The following is a 13,130-nucleotide window of genomic DNA, read 5'->3' as shown; positions in this document are numbered from 1 at the left end:
CTCTGTAAACACAGCCAGCAGAGCTGACTTTAATCCATTTTTCACATTTTCACAGCTGGTCACTAGGACTTGATGGGCAAATGAGATCTCACCAGTGACTTGACCCACTTTAGCTCAGGAAATATTAAAAAAAAAAAAAAAGCAATTCCCAGTTTTACTTGGAAAAAAATAAGCAAGCTTGTCCCTGGAAGCCCAGTCAGTCCTGGCTTCATGGCCCCAGCTGACAATCTCTTGGCTTTGGAAATTCACGTAAATTGTCTCCAGGGCCTTACCATTTTTCATAACCTTTATTTTAAATCAACTCATTGTTTCTGATCCCTTAGGCCTCTGCTGAAGAAAAGTTGATATATCTTAGAACAAAAGCAGACACACACGATGCATACTACTCCAGCAGATTAGTCAAATGTCAAATTCTCCTACTGCCTATTTTCAAAAATTAACCTTTCATCTCCTCCTCCCTCAGCACCCCCAAAAGAAACTCCCATATTGTTACTATTTTTTCACATCTCCTGGATCTCCAGATGTAGATGAAGGCATAGCATGGCTCAGGGTTGATTTCAAAAGCTATAGGCTAAAACCTGAATGTTTTTTTTTTTTTCATTCCACCTCTTGCTAGCAGAAAATGCACACACACGCACGCACACGCACATACACAGATTTCATTCAACTGTGAACATGACGAGAGATACCTTTTTACCTTCACTACAGCACCTCCCCAGTGGAATTTCTCCAGCCCTCACACCCTGGGCAGAGTCTGTGTGCGCAGCCCTTGTGCCTGCTACAGCTCTCAGCATATGCTCCGTCGTAATTGTCCATTTCCTCTCCTGTTTCCCCACGAGAATGGGATCTGTGTTAGTGCAGAGACCCAAACTACTTTACCTCCATGGCCTAGGACAGCAGGAAGCACAGGTATGTGTTCCGTAAATGCCTGCTGATACATGAATGAATGATGGACGATCAGGCACTCATGGTATTGAATAAAATGTCCTGCCTCTGAACAGCAGTGTTGCCAGGGCAAGACTTCTCTCCTGTGCTGTTCCCTCTGTACAATAAAGGCCCTGCTCTCCCTGGTTCCTATCACCTTCCATGGTGACAGGCTTGCAGGGTAGTAGGTGGGGGGGAGGGGTGCCTTGTGAGGCTCACTCAGAGCCCAGGCTGTGGGTTTATAGGTGAAGGAACCCCTAGCTCTGACTGCCTGGCTCACCTCTGAGGACCTTCCCTCTTCTTATGCCCAGGGCATTCCAACTTGGGACCTGGACATGAGAAAGGCGTTCTCTCTCCACAGCTGTCACATTATTTACCTTGAAGCCGTAAGCTCCAGGATCGCAAATTCCAATTCAGAAACATCCAGGAGAATGATTACAAAAAGACACTCGGATGCTCCGGTTTAAAACGACATGTTCTCTCCTATTGCACCGACTATGCTATTTCCTCTGGTTGACCCACATGTTTCTAGTTGATTAAAAAATCTACTTTGTCTGGCATTCATGTGCTCATGTATTCAGTCAACAAACATGGCCAAGTACCTTCCATGGTACAGATCTATCTCACGCTTCACTCCCTGTGATGAAGATCTTCCTCAACTTGCTAAGTCTGAGTTAATGACTCAGCCAGCACATTTCACATTCATTTCAATTATGCATTTGCTACTTTCACTCCCCCTCTCCATCGTGGGATGCTTGAGGAACAACCTAGCCTAGATTTAGGTCTAGATTTCCAGCGTTCATCACGCAGACTCATGCATAGGACGAGGGCAGTGAGAAAGTGTTGTTCAGAATCCCACACTGTCTATGAAATCCCACTCTTCAAAACCACAGATTGTTCAGGGATAAATACTATATTTCCCCTATAGGTTTTGACTAATGCCCATGGATTTCCTGTTGTTTCTTTTTGTCACTAACAAGTGACTCTTTATGAATAGGTCCCTGTAGTGCACTTGCCTTTAAGGTGGACCCCACACCACAGTCTGCATTATTGGAGAATAACCTGTAACCTTGGGCAGAAGTCTACAGGTGTTGGTTCCTAGAAGGGAAACAGACAAACAAACAAAAATCCCCACTTCCTGAGGATATTCAGGGGTACAATTAGGAATCCATGGTAATGTCAAGGCCTTAAGGACAAACTAGTAGTTCAAAATCTGTGGTCATTTCATAGCCAAGGGTTACATTGGACTATCTGGTGTCCAGAATTTATGAAGTGGACCATCGTGTTACCAGCCAAATGCCCTAAGTATTACATATTATTAATTAACCTATGAGATTTAATATGCCTAAGAAGGTCCGGCACAGGCCAGCACCATCCCCAGAATGGGACAGAGTGTGGAGTAGTCTGTGATTTCTAAGATATCTTGCAAAAATAGGTATGGGATCACTGGCAATATGAACAGCCAATAAGTCCTGTATTACCCAGCAGCACTTTGTTGGTGGTCCTTTAGGTCAAACAGACATGAGGGAAGGGAATTAGAGAAAAAGGGAGTGAGGGGAAAGACGGCCACAGAAAGATAGAGACAGAGACGGGGAGGAGAGAGATTGAGGGCCTAGAGGGAGATACAGTAGATGCTGGAAATGCTGCTGAAGGCGGGGTAGAAACAGAGCGGTACTCTGGCTCCTTCCAACTTACTGCCTCCAGTTTCCCACGGATTCCTCCACTGGCTGAACCCAGACAAAGTCTGGGAAACTCAGTCTGCAGGCCGGGCCCCGGGGGACAAAGCAGGCCGGGAAGGCAAGGCAGGTCTGAGGTCCCAGAGTCCCAGAGAGGGCGCGGCAGCTCCGAAGCCTGCACAGCTTCACCGGACGGACCAAAGGCTGCACGTGCACCGCGCGATGACTGGAGGGTTGTTTTGCAAGGAACCACTGCCAGGAGCCAATGTTCTTGAAGATGTGTATTCACCTGGATCAGAGCAGTGGAGAAGGGACCGCTACGCCTTGTCATTCCTCCTTACTTGTATGGACAACTGGGTGTGCAGCCTGGAAATCCCGCCCCCTCTCTGGGAAGCATCATCTGGAAACTCAGGGGCCCCTGAACGGCTGAAGCGTCAGATGACCCCGGGAGAGGGAACAGCTGAGCCGGGACTAGCACACAGCCTCCCCTGCTGGGCTCATTAGAACTCCAGCTGGAAAGAATATGCTAACACCTCAGAACCCTCTTCCTGTGCGACAGCACAGCGAGAACATGTCTCCTCTTTCCTCCCAGCGCGTGTGTTAACATGTGTAGGGCAGGAGGCGGGGGAGAGGTTTTCACTTCAGTTCAAATCAAAGAAAGAGGAGGCTTTCCAGACCCTGGTCCCCGGAAGTGTGAGAGGGTAAGAGCCAGGAGCCGTGGGCACCAGACACCCACCAAGCTCCCAGCCCTGTCCTCAGCTCAGGACCCAGCCCACGCCAGAGGCTGTGGTCACAGGAACACAGAGGTAAAGGTCTGAGACTCAAGGAATTTAGGGTCAGAGGACAGTCAGCTAGTAAACTGGCTGGATTTAGGAGACCTGGGTATAAATCTCGGCCCTGCCAAGTTATTTGTTAAATGACTTTGAGGCAGATGATATAAACCTCCTTGAGTCTTTTTGTTTGTTTGTTTTTTTGCGGTACGCGGGCCTCTCACTCTCTCCTTGTGGAGCGCAGGCTCCGGACGCGCAGGCTCAGTGGCCATGGCTCACGGGCCCAGTCATTCCGCGGCATGTGGGATCTTCCCGGACGGGGGCACGAACCCGTGTTCCCTGAATCGGCAGGTGGACTCTCAACCACTGCGCCACCAGGGAAGCCCAAACCTCCTTGAGTCTTAAAGTTCTAATCTGAAAAATGCTGTTCCTCACATCATTGGGAAGATGAAATAAACAGGATCCCAGCGGTATGTGAGTGCTAAGTAAACGCACATATGTGTTTTTGTTAACTTTCCAAGAATGAGATTGTGATGGATATTCTTGACTCAGAGTGGGAACAATGATGATTTCGATCATTGTTTTGGTAAGAGCAAAGGAAATTCTTCTCTACACTTGAATTTTATAAACGACGGCCTCCAAGCACGGGAAAAGGGGGTGGACCCTGCTCCTGGGACGTGAAAAGGGCTGTAGATTTTCCCTGCTTCTCTCCTTCTCTCCTCAGGTGAGCAGCGCCCTTTGAAACCTAGAAGGACCCTGTGGGGTTCCTGGGCACGGAAGTTTTTCCTTTTTATTTTTGTCCCCCATTTCTTGTAGGCAATATTCCAGCCTCCATGACCTTCCCTGAGTTCCAAAGGACAGATTGGAACAGTTGCTAATCAAGGGAGGGGCAGTCAAGAAACCAGCTGCGGGGCTTCCCTGGTGGCGCAGTGGTTAAGAGTCTGCCTGCCGATGCAGGGGACACGGGTTCGTGCCCCAGTCCGGGAAGATCCCACATGCCGCGGAGCGGCTGGGCCCGTGAGTCATGGCCGCTGACCCTGCGCGTCCGGAGCCTGTGCTCCGCTCCGCAACGGGAGAGGCCACAACAGTGAGAGGCCCGCGTACCACAAAAAAAAAAAAAAAAAAAAAAAAGAAAAAAAGAAACCAGCTGAGGCGAGATGAAGGGGACCAGAGAAGCTCATCAAGATTAGGAGCCCACCTGAGACCCTGCACACACCCTCATCTTGCCAGTAGCCCCACCCTTGAACTCTTGCTTATAAAACCCCTCATCAAATCCTCCCAGGTTGGGACATAGTTTTTGAGGGTAGAAGCCCGCTGTGTCCCCCCTTGCCTGGCAAAGCAATAAAGCTATTCTTTTCTACTTCACCCAAAACTCTGTCTCCGAGATTTGATTGGGCCCCGGTGCACAGAGAGGCTGAGCTTTTCGTATCACCTTGTTCACAGTGGCCTGGGGAGTGTTCTGTTCTGCTCCTGCTGTCTCTCTGGCTGGTTCCCTCCCAGTGCTGTCCCCAGAGTACAGCCTCCTTTCTACCAGTCTCCATGGCAGTGAAACTGTGCACCTCAGAAACAGCTTAACTGTTTCTTCCCCAGGGAGACCATTCCCTCCAGGGTGAGTTCACTACCTCTGCTGGCCTCCCCCGGACTAGTTGGAGTTCCCTGTTTTATACTCTCCCAGTCTGTTGTTCATTTCCTTCAGAGGATTTTTATCATGGCTATAATCACACGCCATCTTGAGCAACTAGGTCTGTGCACTTCATGAATGCAGGGATCCTATCTGTCCTGTTCTCCTCTGTGTCTCCAAAGACGGCAAAGGTATTGGTGCATGGTAAGCCCTTACTTAGTGTTCACTGGATGAGTGAATGAGTGAATGAACGAATGATGAATATGTTTGGCAAGAACAATTATCCTCTCAGGGTCTCAGTTACCCATTCTGTAAAATGAATATCCCATTACAATCATCCTTGTCTTCTTAGGGTAATGTTGTATGAAAAACTGGAATTCCACACTCGGCCAAGGACCAAGGTGTTCCTACCGGCCTGCAATTTACGGTCATTCTCATCCCAAACTGTTCATCCGTAACAGACGAGCTGGAAACTGATGCCTGCTCCAGTATTCCATGCCTGTTTGAAGATCAGTTATTAAGACTGAATAATTCCTAAAGGCCAGTCCAAGACCTGACCCCCTTCAACCCCAATTTTCTCTCCTTGGGTTTCCATCCCAAGTCCCGGCATGTCTCATCATCAGTAGAAGTTCCAGGAAGCCATGAGGAAACACTGCCCGCTCAGGTCAGTGGTGACCTCTGGCTCATTCAAATGCCACCTCCCCACACCCCAAGGCAGCAGTGGGACATGGGTACCCCAAACACCACATTCCAGCCCTGGTGAGCTGGCCAGTCCTCAGACTCACTCTTGGAAGGCCTGGCCAATCTCACAGTCTAGAGCACTCACCACTCCAGGGCTGCAGAGCAGATGACTGGGTTTTAATTCCTTTGGTCAGGCCTTTCCCACCGTAGCAACTCTCACAGGACCTTGCTCATAAGAACTGAGGCCAGTTTTTATCCTTAATTATGCAGTTCTAAGGCCAACCTTGACCACATTCACTGGGCATTGGGAATAGAAATATTCTTCTTCTTTGCCAGTAAAGGTCTATTTGGCTTTTCATACTACGACATTTAAACCCCGTGCTTGTCTTGTTTTAACTCCAAGTATAGCCCCTCAAGATGACACCTCTAACTGGACTGGTGGCTGTGCAAATTGATGTGAATGTACTTGGCAGTGTCTTGAGATGCTGAGTTCACAGATCCGTCCTTCCAATCATCTGAATTCAGTTTGATGCCTTTTGGCCCAATGTCAACAAACACTGTGAATGTGTATGGTTATAGAGCAGGGAGTTTACCCGGCATGGTTAGATGTAGATCAAAAGGAACAGACGTTTGCTTTAAGAATTGGACATAGGGTTGTCCTCTAAACATACTTGTCTTCTGTTGCCAGCATGTCCAATGCTGTTGGATAATCTACACTTCTCTGTAGCATTCTCTCTGGTTTCATAGATTAAGTTATCCTAAGAATATTTTTAATCTCGTTGCACAATTCTTCTTCTCCTCTCATTAAATATAACTGAGATCTAGCTTTGTGCCAAGCCCTGTGTTATGTACTTTTATAAAGAAATGGGGTTATTATCTATTTCTGTCTCGTATTCTAACATAAGAGACAAAAAAGGAAATGAATGTATAATATGGGTATAAGCAAAATGTCACAGACACTCAGAAGAGGTAATCAAGGAAGGTTTCAGAGAGGTAGTGGCGCTTGAACTGAGTCCTATGTGAGAAGACAGAAGGGAATATTAGGTGAAGAAAAAGGCAAAGGCAAGAAAAAAGAGGGCAAAAGATATAAACAGGAAATTGACAGAGGAAATGTTAAAAGCCAAGGAGCATACGATGATACATTCAAAATCACAGTAATTAATTCCTATCAGACTGGGAAATCTAGAAAGCTGGATAATGCCAAGTGTTTCTGAGATGCAGAGGATGTAGATATTGGAGCAGCCATTCTGTAGAACAATCTGTCAATATTTAGTCAAATTGGGTACACTAATGCTCTCTGACCAGCAATTCAACTTCTGAGCATCTATCTCCCAGGGAAATTTTCATACAAATCCATTGTAGCATCATTTGGGGTTCTGGGGAGCTGGAGGCAACAGATGATAGTGTGCAATGAATTAAAACCGAGATTAACATAACTCTACACCTGAGACTATTAAAGGAGAGAGACAGAAAGAGATTGAAAATGGGGGGAAGGCACTGCCGACAAAGGCAATGAGGCTTGGGAGAGAAGGTGTATTGTTTTCTGAACGTCAGAAATGTTGGTCCTTCGGGGTCATTGGGTGTGCTTGGAAAGCAATGGAAGAAGGACTTGGACAGGTAGGTTGGGTGTAGAATATAAAGGACCTTGTAAGTCATGATAAAGGGACAGACAGTTTATTTCCTAGGCAGCTGAGTTACAGGGTAGACAGTAACATGCCTGGATTTGGATTTTAAGCTAATCATTTGATTAACAGCTTCAGGGAAGAACTGAAAGAAGGTGACAGATTATGTACCAAGGACCAGTGGAATCCTAGTAATAGGAGGGAAGTTCTCAATTTTTAGCTGCATCTTCCCTTCCACAGATAAATAAAATGACAATGACCTATGAACAGTGTCATGAAGGTGCCCAGAGCCCCGCCTCTGTCTGCCCCTAAGGGACCTCTTCTAGTTCTCCAAAAGCCATGAGCTGTCCCCAGAACTCTCCCTCTCCAGCCAAACTACATTCATCAACTTCTTTGAATTGGTTCAGTGCAGAATCCTAGGACTGATTGACTAATAAGACTTGTTTTTCACCCTTGAGACTTGAAAGTTTCTTCCTCCTACCCACACTTGTTCTGGCTCACAGCCCAACATTGCTCAGGAAATGGAGGATCAGGGATGATGACTTATCTTGGAAACACAAAAAGACTCCCGAGGGAAGGCTTCACATTAGAAAATCAATGTGATTCACCATTTTAATGAACTTAAAAGGAAAATCACAAGAGAAGCTCAATAGACGCAGAAAAATTCTTTTCAACAAATGATGTTGGAACAACTGAATAATGTCCCCTGCCCCCCCCAAGGATGTCTATCCATATCTCACAGTATATAGTAAAATTAACTCAAAGTGGATCATGAGACTGAATATCAGACTGTGAAACATCTTAAAGAAAACTTAGAAGAAATTCATTGTGAACTTTTGTCACTCAAAGACTTCTTAGGTTCTACTGAAAAAAAGTCCAACATCCATGGCAGATAAAAATTCTCAGCAGCTTAGGAAGAGAGGGGAATCGTCTAAATTTGGTAAGCACATCTAAACAAAACCTACAGCTAACATCATTCTTAACGGTGAAAGGCTGAACGCTTTCCTCTTAAGATCAGGAACAAGACAGAGATATCAGCTCTCACCAGAGGTTCTAGCAGTGCAGTCAGGTAATAAAAAGAAAGAAAGAAAAGACATTCGTATTGGAAATAATGAAGTAAAACTGTCTTTATTACAGATGACATGATTGTGAAGGGGATCATAATATGCCACCCCGAAGTATGCCACCTTGGCATATGGATTGTTTCAAGAGGAAGGCAATTGAGAATCAACAGATGCAGCAAGACAACTTCTTGGAGCCTCTCTTATCTGACTAAAAACAGAAAATTCTGAGAAAGGAGGTTGCTATAAATTCCTTCTCCAGGGGAGTTTTATGGCCATGAAGAAGACAGAAAGTCAGCATCAAGAAGAGTCTGTATAAACAAACGTTACTAAAATAACCCTTATCTTCCATTCGTTTCCCCATATATTTATCTTTCCACAATTTACTACCGCTAGAAGCCCCAATTCCCCTTTCCTTTGTCTAGTTACTTTTCCTTATCACACTTCGTTAAAATGGTATAGAGATATGGGAACATATGTATATGTATAACTGATTCACTTTATTATAAAGCAGAAACTAACACACCATTGTAAGGCAATTATACTCCAATAAAGATGTAAAAAAAAAAAAAAAAAGGTATATCAGGAACTTCCCTGATGGTGCAGTGGTTAAGACTCCATGCTCCCAATGCAGGGGGCCTGGGTTCGATCCCTGGTCAGGGAAGTAGATCCCACATGCATACCACAACTAAGGAGCCCACCCGCCACAACTAAGACCCAGCACAACCAAATAAATAAATATTAACTGTTAAAAAAAACACAAAATAATTCTCAACTTTTAAAATGGTATATAAGCTTCCAAGTCTAACCAGTTGTTTGGGTTTTCACGTCTTTTCTCTGTATCCCCCATGCATGTAAAATTTAAAATATTAATTAAATTACTATTCCTTTTTCTCCTGTTAATCTTTCTTTTATCAGTTTAATTCACAGGCCCCAGGAAGGTAGGGGAGTTGATGATGTAGAAAATAGGATGAAACCTATAAAAACCTAATAAGTGAGATTAGCTTGGTTGAAGATTATAAGGCAAAAATCATCATAATTTTATTACTATAAATGAACAGTGGAAATTTGAAATTAAATTAAAAATAATTTTTACTAAGAGATTGACAAATAGATTCTAACATTCGTATGGATATGCAAAGCACCTAGGATAGCCAAACAACTGTGAAAAAGAACTAGAAAGCTGGGGGACTAACATTACTTGATTTTAAGACTTACTAAATCCACATATATATGGAAAACTGGTTTTCAACAAAGGTACAAAGGCAATTCAGTTGAGAAATGATAGTCTTTTCAACAAATGATATTGGAATAAGTGGGTAATTTCTCCTCCCCCTCCCCCCAAAATGTCTATCTATACCTCACAGCATATAGAAAGATTAACTCAAAATGGATCATACAACTGAATATCAAACTGTGAAACATCTAAAAGAAAACTTAGAAGAAATTCATTCTGAACTTTTGTTACCTAAAGACTTCTTAGATGTGACACCAAAAGCACTTCCTATGAAAGAGCAAATTAATGAATTGGCTTTTATAAAAACTGAAAACTTTTGCTCTTCAAAAGTCACTATCAAGAAAAGCCACAGACTGGGAGAAATTATTTGCCAAACGTGTATCTGATAAAGTGCTTGCATCGAGAATGTAGGAAGAACTCTCAACATATAATTAAAAGAAAACACATATTTTTAAATTGCCAAAAGATCTGAATAGATAGTTCATCAAGGAGTATGTGAGGTGGGCAAATCAGCACATGGAAATATGTTCAACATTATTAGTCATCAGAGAAACAGAAATTAAAACCACAATGTGATACTACATACCTAATACAGTGGCTAAAATTAAAAAGACTGACCATGCCAAGTGTGGGCAAGGACGTGGTAAAACTGGCACTCGATAGCATACTGCTTAGCAATATAAAGAAGTTCACTAACAATAGGGCTTCCCTGGTGGCGCAGTGGTTGAGAGTCCGCCTGCCGATGCAGGGGACATGGGTTCGTGCCCCGGTCCAGGAAGAGCCCACATGCCGTGGAGCGGCTGGGCCCGTGAGCCATGGCCGCTGAGCCTGCGTGTCTGGAGCCTGTGCTCCGCAACGGGAGAGGCCACAACAGTGAGAGGCCCGCGTACCGCAAAAAAAAAGAAAAAAAAAATTTCACTAACAATAGGCACAAGAATGAACCACGGAATAATTCTGCTGATTGAAAGAAGTCAGACCAAAAAAAGAGTACATATTATATGAAATCCCATTTATATAAAACTCTAGAGAATATAAAGTACGGCCTCAACTCTGACTGAAAGCAGATCAATGGTTGCCTGGGGTGAGGGGAGAGATAGGTGGAGGATACAAAGGGACACACAGGGACACAAAGAGACTCTCGGGGTGATGGGTACATTCATTATCTTGATTGTGGTGCTGGTTTTGAAACAGGAGGGAAGGGGGGCAGGGCACAACTTTTAAAAGAACGACATAGCCATAGGACATGACAAAAACTGGTTATGTTAGGGGAACCACTGACCAAAACGGCCCACCCTGGCCAGGCAAGATAGTAACCACTTGTATGAGTTATCTTACAATAGGAGGTCCTGGTAAGGAATGAAGAACTAACAAGCTACCACCAACTGGAAGAATTCGGGAAAGGTCAAAAGGAGAGAGGAGACGCCAGTCCGTATGTCCTACCAGCCTCCCAGAATCCTTCTGGCTGGAATCATCTTGGCTGAGGGATGTGCTCACCACCAGGAAGGACCCTGAGTCAGGACGACTGGCCAGAGACAACCCATAAACTAACCCCATTACCATAAAACCCGAGACTGGGAGCCACGTGGCTGTGGCTGTGAGGACCCCGCTGCTCTCCGCCTGGGCCCCCTTCCCAATAAAGTCTCTTACTTTGTCAGCACGTGTGTCCCCTCGGACAATTCATTTCCGAGTGTTAGACAAGAGCCCACTCTTGGGCCCTGGAAGGGGGTACCCTTCCTGCAACAGTTAGAACCAACTAGGTCCAAGATGTCGGAAGATGCAACTTCCAGTGGACCTTGAGCCTCATCATACGCTCACTGTGATACATTAGCATCTAAATAACACACCCACCAGCACCATAACAGTTCTGAGGCTAACCATAAAAGGCCAAAGAGTGGGCGGTGCCCAATTCCTTGAAATCCCTGCCCCTTCCCCCGAAATAGTTGGGATAATCCTCCCACTCATCAGCCTGTGAAATTACCCAGCCCATTAAAAACTAATCATGCCATATTTCAGGGCCTCTCACCTTCTGAGATGGCCCACCCGCTGTCTGTGGAGTGTGTTTCTCTCTAAATAAATCCACTTCTTACCTATCACTTGGTCTCTCACTGAATTCTTTCTGCGATGAGACATCAAGAACATGAGCTTCATTAAGTCCTGAGACCCGGTGTGTGATCTCAGTTAAAAGACCGTGGGTTCAAGTCCCCATCTGAGTTATACAGTTTCAGTTTCACAGGTATATTCATAAATAAAAATTTATAAAATTGTATATTTTTAACAGCAGCAGTTTCTTATATGTCAATTAACCCTAAATAAAGATGATCAAAATAAATTTTTAAAAATTTGAAAGTGGAAAAAGTAATGGTCAGAGAGTGCAGGGAAGGACCAGGAGATGCTGAATGATAAAAATCAAAGGAAACATAGTATCTCAGAGGAGAGAGTGGTCAGAAGCTGTAATGCTGACAAGAGACTGTCAGAAGAGGAAAGATAATACCCTCATGTATAAAATGACGCTAGTAAGGACAGATCTCTAACAGGGCTGTTTTGAAGATTAATTTTACCTCTATCTAAAATGCAATGGTTGTAATATGCAATCAATAATTTTAGTCATTAGTATTAAGGAGACATCCGGGTTAATGCTATAGCAGTTAAGAGCATAAAATAATTTACAACTGAGAAGATGGTAGAAATCAAGGCTGCCTTCCTGGAGGAGGTGTTACTTGGTCAAAGGCATAAAGAATGCAGTGTACTATTACTTAAATTTTTATGTCTCTGTAACCTGTTTGCACACGCCCTGTAGCATATTCAGTGTGTTCTGTTCTTATATCTTCCCTCACCAGGTCAGCCCCAGCTCCAAACATAGTGTTAAACAGTTTTAAACCTTCAATAAATGCCAGAGTCACAAAGTCATGGAATTTTAGATTTCTAAGAGACCTCAGAGTCTTGCTAGTTCAACTTCCTTATTTTACAAGCAATTGAATTGTATTTTAAAGCAACCAAGCAAAAAGGAAAGACACTGAGGTAGGCAGGTTTTCTGACCTCATGGTGGCCTCAGGCAAACCTCTTAACCTTTGTGGGCTTTGGGTGTTTCATATGTAAAACAAGGGCAAACTTACTGCCAGGGGACAGTGGGCTAAACCTGTTATCTCCCTCCTTCCATCAAGGTGACAGCATGAATTCTTCTATCTTTCTCCTTTTAAAGTTTGAAAAACATTGGAGGTTCAGGCAGTTGCTTAATCTTATAAGTGGTAAAAAAAAAAAAAAAGAATCTACCAGAGAAGGTGCACAGACTTGGGAAAACCGTGCTGGAAATTCTAGAGTCTCAATTTCAAAGCCAGCTCCTGCATGTGAATTTGGGATGATCTTGAGTATGTCAAATCATGTTGAATCAATTCCCTTCTTAACTGGATATACTCACAAGGACATCCTAAGACATCAAAGGAAGAGCCTCAGTGAGCCTCTTGTCCTCACCACCACAAAGAAAACTACAAGCTCAGAAATGTATCAAAGATACACTTGTCGCATCTCTCATTACGCACTA

The sequence above is a fragment of the Lagenorhynchus albirostris genome, chromosome 15, assembly GCF_949774975.1.
Source record: "Lagenorhynchus albirostris chromosome 15, mLagAlb1.1, whole genome shotgun sequence".
Taxonomy (NCBI): Eukaryota; Metazoa; Chordata; class Mammalia; order Artiodactyla; family Delphinidae; genus Lagenorhynchus; species Lagenorhynchus albirostris.
The sequence above is the reverse complement of the archived record's forward strand: the minus strand, read 5'-3'. Positions refer to the sequence as shown.